Source organism: Rattus norvegicus, chromosome 1, assembly GCF_036323735.1.
Source record: "Rattus norvegicus strain BN/NHsdMcwi chromosome 1, GRCr8, whole genome shotgun sequence".
In the NCBI taxonomy this organism is placed as follows: Eukaryota; Metazoa; Chordata; class Mammalia; order Rodentia; family Muridae; genus Rattus; species Rattus norvegicus.
Window position 1 is genome coordinate 242196792 of NC_086019.1, and position 11043 is coordinate 242207834.

The 11043-nt window shown below is 42.6% G+C and overlaps 1 non-coding gene across 1 annotated transcript; it reads left to right on the forward strand.

Moving 5' to 3' along the window:
- The first annotated feature begins 2939 nt into the window (after positions 1-2939).
- On the forward strand, positions 2940-3069 carry LOC120100445 (small nucleolar RNA SNORA17). Its single transcript, XR_005500198.1, has one exon. It is a non-coding gene; the product is annotated as a small nucleolar RNA SNORA17 (small nucleolar RNA).
- The last annotated feature ends 7974 nt before the right edge of the window (positions 3070-11043 follow it).

Genomic DNA, 11043 nt, shown 5'->3' on the forward strand with positions numbered 1-11043 from the left:
GGGCTCCGATGGTGCCATGTAGTCTTGGTTTCTGTTGCTTGGGTTCCTGCGCTTGCCTCTCGCCATCAGATTATCTCTAGTGTTACTTTGTTCTGCTATTTCTGACAGTGGCTAGACTGTCCTATAAGCCTGTGTGTCAGGAGTGCTGTAGACCTGTTTTCCTTTCTTTCAGTCAGTTATGGGGACAGAGTGTTCTGCTTTCCGGCGTGTGGTTTTTCCTCTCTACAGGTCTTCAGCTGTTCCTGTGGGCCTGTGTCTTGAGTTCACCAGGCAGCTTTCTTGCAGCAGAAAAGTTGGTCTTACCTGTCGTCCCGAGGCTCAAGTTCACTCGTGGGGTGCTGCTCATGGGCTCTCTGCAGCGGCAGCAACCAGGAAGACTTGTGCCGCCGTTTCCGGGAGCTTCAGTGCACCAGGGTTCCAGATGGTCTTTGGCTTTTTCCTCTGGCGTCCGAGATGTGTGTGCAGAGAGCAGTCTCTTCTGGTTTCCCAGGCTTGTCTGCCTCTCTGAAGGTTCAGCTCTCCCTCCCCCGCGATTTGGGTGCAGAGAACTGTTTATCCGGTCTGTTTCCTTCAGGTTCCAGCGGTGTCTCAGGCAGGGGTCCTGCCGCTCCTGAGCCCTCCCCCACGGGAGCCCAGAGGCCTTATACAGTTTCCTCTTGGGCCAGGGATGTGGGCAGGGGTGAGCAGTGTTGGTGGTCTCTTCCGCTCTGCAGCCTCAGGAGTGCCCACCTGACCAGGCGGTTGGGTCTCTCTCTCACAGGGTCTGGGGGCAGAGCTGGAGGCTCACTTCTTACCCGCTGCTTCCACACTTTTGCTAGAATAATTCTATTTATCATTGGCAAATATTTCCTGTGTGTGTCTCGATTCTGGAGTATAGTGCAATGACAATTCCTTATCGTTTTTCTCACTTTTCAGATAATTTAATAATAATTAAACATTAAAGATTAATAATTTAATATTCTTTCCCCCCTGAATTGCTAACCATACTTCCTTGAGCAACTCTCACTTGAACCGTGTGGTTGAGTCGTTGCCTCTGTGCTTTTTATTATGTGTGTCTGAGTCTTGGCATTTTGAATCCCAATACTTTTTATATAGTAAATATTTGGAATTATAATTCACTTTAAGTAGCTCGCTTTTTTTTTAAAGCTGAGAGCATGACTTAATAAAAGGCATTTGGTTTCCAAAAGCAAAGCTTTGCTTCAGGATTGGAGTTCACTCTAGTTTCAGTGACTGAGGGAATACACCAAACCAAATATGTTCAATTCAGCTCTAACATCACGTAGACAACTGCTCTAGTACATGAGGAATGAGTAAATCCACAAATTCTCTCTATACTTATTTCCCACGGTTATGTTTTCATCACTGTTCACACATACATTATCTCGCACCACGGCCTAACATACTCCAGTGTTTTCTGATACCGTTTAATAAAAACCAGAAGCAAGCATAATTCTGTCGCTCTGGTTTTTATTAGGAACAAGGCAGTCATTATTTGACTTGGGAAAAATAGAGGCAGCATTTCAAGTTTGGAAAAGTCCCAAACTAAAAGTATAATATTTTACAGTGTGGGAGCAGGGACACACTGCAGCTTGTTTGTACAGAAGAAGAAACGAGTTTGTCTGCAGTTAGACTTTTCTTTTTTATGTAGTCGAGTAAATGTCAGTCATGTGTCGAGGTAAAGGTAGGGACACTGAACCAATAGCAAAGTGCTATCCTTTGAAGGATCAAGGGATGAACTCGTCAAGGTCTCAGCACGGATTCACAGCTAAAGCTCTGACTTTGGACTTAGACACACCTAGATCTAAACGCATCGCTGATCTATAAAGGTATGGCTTTGCCTTTCAAGTCTCTAAAATGGGAGCGATCATTGTGTTTGTGTGATGAGTTGCTTCCCAAGAGAGACAAATGTAGCTATGTCCAAAGCGGAACTGTCCTTATTTTCAAAGATACAACTGGCGTTGAAAAATAAAAATGACTCAATCCAGGCATGGCATGACATATATGTAAAATTAGCCTTCAACAGGCAGGAGGCTGGCACAAGGTGGAGGGCATCCTGGGCCATGCAATTAGATCAGGTCTCAAGTAATATACAATGAAATAAAAGTCTGTTAAAAACCACAAATGAAATAAGATGTAGAACTGTTCCACAGTTCCCTTGAGGCATCCAGGCAATAGAAATAAGATAGGGAGTCCTGGAAATAGAGCATTTAGTCTGTCAAATAATGTGATTGTTGAAGGAACCAGTTGAGGGGGATGAGACTCTAGTCAGTATAACAAAGTTTGCCAGCTACTACGGCCTGACAGCCATTGTTGTGAAGAACACTGTATCTCTAAGCTAAGCCCACTCCTCACTCCTCTTAAGATCCAGTGTAGCTGACAAACCCTGACTAGTACATGTATGACACAACCAAATTTGTGTGCAGTTTTCTATCACACCCTTTTGAATGATCATGTTTTCTGAATTCTGTGACTTTGTTTCTTTTTGTCCATCAGGTTGTTTTTTATCCTTTCTTCTCAATGATCTTCAAATCTCCAATCTTCCTCTCTGCTCCCTTTACAATCTACTCTCCTTTCCACATCAATAATACAATGATTATCAATAACCAATAATAACAATAATATTTAATGTGAACCTCTTTTGAGTTTGTTCAGCACTACCTGGCATTTTGTTTATGACAGCTACATGGTTCGCTTTAGACTATAGCTGTTGCAATGATCTTGTTGCTTTGAACTTTAGCAAGCCATTGAGGAAAGGTTGCCCAATTTGTCATTATTTCTCCCATGGTACTACTCTCAACACGACAGATAGATACTAGATTCATAGTAACTGATAGGAACGTTACATCACAAATGTATTTCTGAGTGAGGACGAATGTGATCTATCAAGATGGTTTTTTTAGGATTACACAATGCTAATAGCCCCATTAAATTTTTATTTAGCTGCCCATAGAGGCATTGCTGGAGTGGCTTCTCTGTCACATGTGTATCAATACATGGTAGAGGAGAGATGATATATCTAAGCTTAGTGTTATGACTTATGAACATCTGAATGATTAGAAGCCTAACATTCCCCAAAAGTCTGCCTGAGATGACCACAAGTCCTGCACTGCATAAGTCTGGATGGACTCTGAGGGTGGGGAGCCAGCTTTAGATGAGATAAACCCTTTCTGGAACTATGCAGCCTGTTGGACAAGAGGAGACTAGAAGTACCACACCCAGGACCTTGGGCCGCAGGAACAAGCAAGCATGATATAGACAACTCCTGTGTGGGCCCACATAGTCAGGCCCTGATAAAGAATGAGCACCAGATGACCACCAGCCTGGCGTCATGGGGTCTGGTCAGGGAGTTAGCCTGAGATGATCAATCTTGTGTTGTGTAATCCTGGAGGGGCAGACCATGCCCAAGATGCCCCCTGCCCAGTGCCATAATGCACAAGCAAGGCATAGCACTGCCAAGACCACTCCTGAGATGACCCCTGACAGTCAGAGACCCTAACGTACCACTCAGAGGAACAATTAATTGGTGGAGAAATGGAAGAGAAAGAGAAACAGAAGGATGTGGGCACAATGGAGAGAGGTAGAACTGAAGACTTAAGGGTAGTGAGGAATAGCTGATGTGAGTATCTGATGATGCCAACTAGCACCATGGTGGGGTCTGGTCTGTGCTGTCTCAGGGGTCACATCTGGATCCATGGCACTGCAGTGGCAGGGGTCTGTAAGCACCAAGTGTGGGTAGACATCCATGATCTGGGCTGCCTGGGGGTATGTTGATGTCTATAGGCTGTGTAGAACAGGCCTCAGCCCTCGCCTGGATCTGAGAGATGGCCCTGAGGTTATGAGAAGAGGAGAGCTGATCCTGCCCCTTGCCAGCTGTAGTACTCAAGAGAGCAGGCCAGAATATCATCCAGGAAGCAAAGTAGAGCTGGCCCTTGTTTGCTGGAGTTGTGGGTGAGTTGTCCCCAACGTTATGCGCGTGGGAGTCCTGGCCTTGCCACTCATATCCTGTGCAATGGCATGGAAAAAGGAGAGACACCTTTTCCCCCTCTTGCCCCTGCCACCTGTGGCAGGAGGGAGAACTGGCCCTGGGGTCAGGAGAGCAAGTGAGCTGCCCCTGCCCATCACCAGCTGTAGCACTTGCCAGAGCAGGTTGCGTAGCTCACCTGGGCAGCAGAATAGAGCTGTCCCTGGTGGCAAGGTTATGAACATGGGGAAGCCTGCCTTGCTTCTTGTCTGCTGTGTGGTGGCATCAGTAAGGGAGAAAGAGAACCCCTCTCCTCCCTCTTGCCCTTACCACCTCCCTCAGGAGGGAGAGCTGGCCCAACACGGTCATGAGAGGAGGAGAAATAATCCTGTCCCTCACTTGCTACAGCACTTGGGAGAAAGGGCGGCTCTGCATCTCATCTGGGGAGCACAATAGAATGACTCTGATGGCATTGGCACAAGCGAGCCAGCCCTGAGGGTATGAGTGTGGGAGAGCTAGCCCCACAACTTGTGTGTTAAGTCATGACATGCCCTCCCCCTCTCCTTGCCCTTTGAGGCCTAAGAGAGGCAGGAGAGCTGGCCCTGGGGTTGTGAGCACAGGAGAGCTGTCCTAGCCACTCACCTGCTGTAGCACTTGGGAAAACAGGCCCTGTACCTCATCTGGGCAGTTCAGTAGAAATGGCTCTAGACATGGAGACTGCAGATGAACAGGCACCGAAGGCTTGAGTGCCAGGAAGCTGACCCTGACTATTTCCTGTTGCAAGTCACACAGACAAGTAAAACATGCCCTCCTCTTTGTTGAGGAACCTTGTTGTTAAGGTAGCAGTTCCTATGATCGATGGCTTTCTGAGTTCAACACAAAATGAGGGACTCCCTTTCTCAGCCATACTTTCAGGTCTCTGCCTGTCTTTTTCTGGAGAATGTTCCTGAACACAAGCAGCTGGCCTTGTCTGAAGAGTGATTGTATAGAGTTCTCTGCAAGGTTGCACAACTCAGCACACAAATCCCATGCTGACTTCCTGCCCACATGATAATTAGGTGCTGTCCTATAACCAATCAGTCCTTTTTGCTCACTTGATACCACAGCCGACCCCTAAAAAAGTCCGTATGTATCCTATCCCTGAAATATCATGTAGATTCGTCTCATTGTAGCAGTCTGGAGGTCATTCTGTCCATAACCACAGCCAACTGAATCCTGCTCTCCTACTCTGCTTCCTTTCTCCCCTCAGGCTGGTGGTCTCGCCTCCGTTATCACTTGCCACCTTCCTTAGGTGGGAGAGCTTGCCCCACTGAGGTCATGAGAGGATGAGAGATGGTTCTGCCCCTCACTTCAGAGAGCAGGCTCTGCATATTGCAGGGGTTGTTGATGAGCGGTCCTGATGGTGTGGGTGCAGGAGAGCTGGCAAACTGAACATCTCAGGTAACTTGCAGGCCCAGATCTGGGACTTTGAATTGGCCCACCTCATCCTCTACCCCATTGATGAACTACTGGAGTACATGAAGAGGCCAGTTCTACAGATCCACAACTGTGGGATCTCCATGACGTAGGACAGAAACAGGATATTGGAGAGGAGTCCCAGTGGGGTTCCAATATTGATAGTGTAAAGAAGCCGGAGGCCTCTTAGCAGACCATTGCAATATTTACAAGCATTGCAGTGTGGACAAAAGGTAGGACACACTGTGTCACACTACAGCTTCCACAACAAAACTTCCCAGTTTTGAAAGTCCTGTGTATGTTACCTATGGAACTGTCAGGCTACAACACACCATAGGGACCACAGGAACCGCTCTAGGCTCTGGAGGACAGATGCTGCCTATAAATTCATGTTTGGTAATAAAGGAGGCAGGCTGGGAAGTCAGACTCATTAGCTGGCTGAAGCAATGCACTAATGCAGAATAAAACATTCTACGGCCTGCCATTTATTACCCCCTGGGCTGGCATAAAGCTATTGTTGAGTTACTGGCTGCAGCATGGATGCTGAAGAAACAACGTAGCATAATGTATATTATATACCAAGGCAGGCTTATGCGCCCTGAGTCTGAAGACAGCTGCCTCCATTCCACTCATTCCTTTCACTTAACCTGGTGTTAGGAATAGGGCATAAAGTCTAATAAATCATTTGAATCTCTTCAGTTTCTTTAGAGTGGTGCAATCTCTTTGGCTTAAAATCACTTTGATTACTCTCAGTACAGCCTGGGTGGGGGTGCGAAACTCCAAAACACTTAGCCCAATATTCCTTCATTCTCTTGAGATTCATCTTTGTAAAAGTAGGTGTCGTAAAAACTTGACTTTAAATAATATAATGATACCTCAGGATTTTAATATTTAATCGCAATAGTTCCTGTAAACAAGGAAAGAATGTTGGACTGTGAACAATAATGGCCATTCGAATTTTCTTTCCATTTTACCTGAATTTACATCATCAGCATGGAAAGATTTGGAACATTTTCTGGGAACATAAGATTTCTTTTTGCAGTTTTTGCAGCTAAAGTGCAAACCTGACTCATAGCGACTCCCATCCTGGGAGTTGTAGGGATATCAGAAGAAAACCACTGAACTCCCCAGAGTCAGCCTAAAACCACAGAACCATTGCAAACGATTTGATCTACTTTATCTACACTGTTTATGTGCTTTCTGATTGTACATTACAGAATCTCTCAGAAGCTCAGTTTACCAATCTTTAGCATGTGAATAGAATGGTGAAGATTTTAAAGGTGCTAATGGAAAGAGTGCCTAACGTAAAGTCTGATACTCATTAAGTTATCAACAAGTGATAGTGGCTAACTGCTCATCTCATCTTTGTCACCCTCACCTCTACCTGCACCTAAGGGAGTATATGGAGAATGTGCATAGTCATCAAGAGGGAGAGCACACTTCAGTGGTCAACGTCTGATTACTACAAGATAATCAGCTCAGGATTGTTTGTTTGTTTCCTTGTAAGAAACACAAATCCAGTTCAATTTACTTGAGGCAAAACCAGGATGCTTCTGGAAAGAGAAAGCATAGCTCACATGAAGCACTATAGAGAGAGCATGTACACCAGGTAATCAAACAGAGGGCTTGAAGGTCACCAAATCCATCTGCCTGTCTCTCATCTCTGCCTGATGGTCTCATTTTCTCCTGTTATCAGGTAACCTTTACTTTGCAGCATATATCACGGCTACTGGCATTTATGAGGGATTTAGTCTAATAACTTAAAAACAAATGAGAAAACAGAATTTTTCTCTCAGTTTCTCCTCCAATTGTCTGTGTAGGACTTGGCCTGAGTCAGATACTCTCTCGGGCCAATAACCATGAACACAGACTCTACTATTACCCTATCTTGGGCTATGTATCCATTTGTGTGGCCTGAAGCAGGCATGTCATATGGGTTCGGGGTACAGGAAGGGTTAAGAGTGGGATTTCTACAGCTCATGTTGACCTTTTGGGTAAGCAGAGAGGCAATTGTTTGAGTACCACAGAAAAGAGCGTTACCCAAAGTCAGCTAGCCACTGTTTGAAATTAGCTGGTGATAACCCTCATGATGAGATATTTGTTAAGCTTGTTTAAAAGCTTAATCTCATCTATTTATTGTAAAATAAACTTAGACAAAAGGGTTCGAATACCATTTTATTAAATGGCCACCATCATCTGGGAGGGAGTATCCTTATTAGAAGCTTTGCTTGAAGAAGAGGGTGCAATAAAAGACAAGGAGAGGCATGGAGATTGCTCTGGGACTGGATTCTCTCCCGAAGAAAAACTGTGTGACCATAAAGATTTTATGTACACATGAGAGGTATTGACCACTGTAGTAATTCTAAGAATGGCTAAGTGGAACCTGAGAAAAACTTTAATACGTGTTCTTAAACACTTCATCCTCTCTTCTTCATCACCCAACAAGGGTAGTAGAAAAGAAAGGTGAATAGGAAGCAGTGGTCATGGACCTGTTTAGAAATAATTCTATAGGGCTATTCCAATCTTCATTGCCAGCAGTCCAGCCTACTCGGCCGCCACCACTCAGGAATCAGCAAGAACAGTTTGATCCAGAAGAAATCGCAACTCATCCAAAGCAGTGGAAGCAGCAAGAAGCTGCCAGAATATCACAAGAAGTTCTTTGGCGAGTTACTCTTTACCAAGTCACAAGGAGCAAAAATCAGTAGCATCATGTAAGGTGAACCAATGCCAAAGCCTTGTTAGTGAAGACTAGAAAAGTGGAACAAGGTGAACCCAAGCCAGAGTCTCCTCTCACTGTCTGTGACGTCATACTCATATTCTGTCTAAACAGTGTATGCTCTCAGGTTTCTGCTTTAGCAAAGCTCTTTCACCTGTCTGCCCCAGAAAAACATGACATAACTGAGTTTCCAAAGAAATCAGAAATTTCCACTTCACTTGGTGGTTTGCTTAAGGAGGGCTTCCACTGTTTTCTTTGATTAGGGGTAATTTAAATAGAAAGTTTGAGAAGCTCCAGGGAGTATTTTTGCCTGGACTGCAGTTATATCGTCTATAGGAGACAACACCACAGTCTTCAGTTATTCAGCTAATTTATAAGGTGAGAAGGAACCTGGCCCTCAGGACTTTTCAGGCCATTTCCCTTAGTTTTCTAGGAATTCTAGAAAAAATGTAACTTTTTATGTTTTAAAATTTAATATATATTGTATATATATAATATATATTCATTTTTAGGATTTCTATTTCTGCACAAAATATCATGACCAAGAAGCAAGTTGGGGAGGAAAGGGTTTATTCCGCTTACGCTTCCACATTGCTGTTCATCACCAAAGGAAATCAGGACTGGAACTCATGCAGGCCAGGAAGCAGGAGCTGATGCAGAGGCCATGGAGAGATGTCACTTACTGGCTTGCTTCCCCTGGCTTGCTCAGCTTGCTTTCTTATAGAACCCAGGACGACCAGCCCAGGGATAGTACCACCCACAAGAGCCCCTCCCACCATTGATTACTAATTGAGAAAATGCCTTACAACTGGGTCTCATGGAGGCATTTCCTCAAGGGAGGCTCCTTTCTCTGTGATAACTCCAGCTTGTGTCAAGTTGACACACAAAACTAACTAGGAGATATATATGTGTGTATATCATATCTATATCTCTATCTCTATCTCTATCTCTATCTCTATCTCTCTATCTCTATATCTATATCATCTATATCTATATCTATATCTATATCTATATCTATATCTATATCTATATCTATATCTATATCTATATCTATATCTATACCTATACCTATATCTTGTTTTATTCCTTTATATGTTTTTTTTGGTATTCTTGTTCCCCTTTTAAAGAAGGAGTGAAGCATTCACATTTTGATCATCCGTCTTGAGTTTCATGTGTTCTATGCATCTAGGGTAATTCAAGCATTTGGGCTAATATCCACTTATCAGTGAGTGCATACCATGTGTGTTTTTCTGTGATTGGGTTACCTCACTCAGGATGATATTTTCCAGTTCCAACCATTTGCCTACGAATTTCATAAAGCCATTGTTTTTGATAGCTGAGTAATATTCCATTGTGTAGATGTACCACATTTTCTGTATCCATTCCTCTGTTGAAGGGCATCTGGGTTCTTTCCAGCTTCTGGCTATTATAAATAAGGCTGCCATGAACATAGTGGAGCATGTGTCTTTTTTATTATATGTTCTTTTTGCTTTTCCATTTTTCAATTCTCTTGAGATAGATTCTTACAATATAGCCTAGGGTAGACTTGAACTCATGATACCCCTGCCCTAGCCTCCTGAGTACCAAGATTATAGACAGGTACCACAACACCTGACTTCTTTAATGTATTCTTTTAAAATATTTATGGTCGGGAAGAGGTAGCTCAGTTAGGAAGTGTATGCTGTGCAAGTATGAAGACACAAGTTCACATCCCAGGAACTCATGTATAAGATTTGAGTATGACAACATGTGCTGGAATGTTCAGTATTGGGGGGGCAGAGATGGGAGACTTCCTCAGGAACACTGGTCAGGCAGTCTTGTCATTCAGTGAACTCCAGCTTTAGTGAGACATTTTGCCTCAAAAATTATGCAATAGAGTGGTGTGAAATCCACCTGATATTAGCATCTGGCCTCCACGCACAGTTGGACGCATGCATGCATACACACACACACACACACACACACACACACACACACATACACACACACACACACACACACACATACACACACACAATTTCAGCCACACATAATAAAACCATCCCAAATTTATATAAATTACTTACTCTATTTAATACTGAAACTTATTTTAAGCTGTCGGAAAGTATTTTTTATAGAGGATTTACTCCTATTTATACATAAAAACATGATTAATTTATTCCTAGTTGGTCATATTATTTTATATTTTTATACAACATAACCATATGCTTATATATACTCAATGAGATTTTTGTTATATAAATTACTTTTTCTCATTTCCATTATATATACCTAAAGTGCATATTTTACTTATGTTTATTATTGCTAGGTGAGTATCTCTAGTTCATAAGACCTTGAGTTATCCATATGATATTTAAATACTATCTCTTGGTTTCCTAACATGACCCATATTAAGTTATTATTTCTTCCTCCTTTCTTCTTTTCTGCTCACTGATTTCTTATTGGACTATTAGATATTTATTATCTGCAATGAACATCTCTTATTTGATTTCTCATTTTCAAGTGATATTATTTCATTATTTCCCAGGAAACTGCAACCTTACTCTATTTTGTATTTTCCATTCTTCATTGACAGTCAATTTAATGACATCTATGCTATAACAACATATGATATTTATTCATAATTTTGTCAAACCATATATTTAAATATATATTTATATATAGGTTTTATATATATTATATATATTTATAAGGTTTTATTATATATATGTGTGTGTGTGTGTATGTGGGTGTGTGTTTGTGTGTGTTAATGTTTTCCTTAAAAAAACCCAAATACATTTGAGATATTATCTTGCCAAATAGACCAGACTGGTTTCAAACTCACAGAGATCCATTTGCCTCTCTATTCTGAATGCTGGAATTAAATGCTTGTGCCACCAGGCCCAGAAAAACACTTAATAGTTTTAAATAC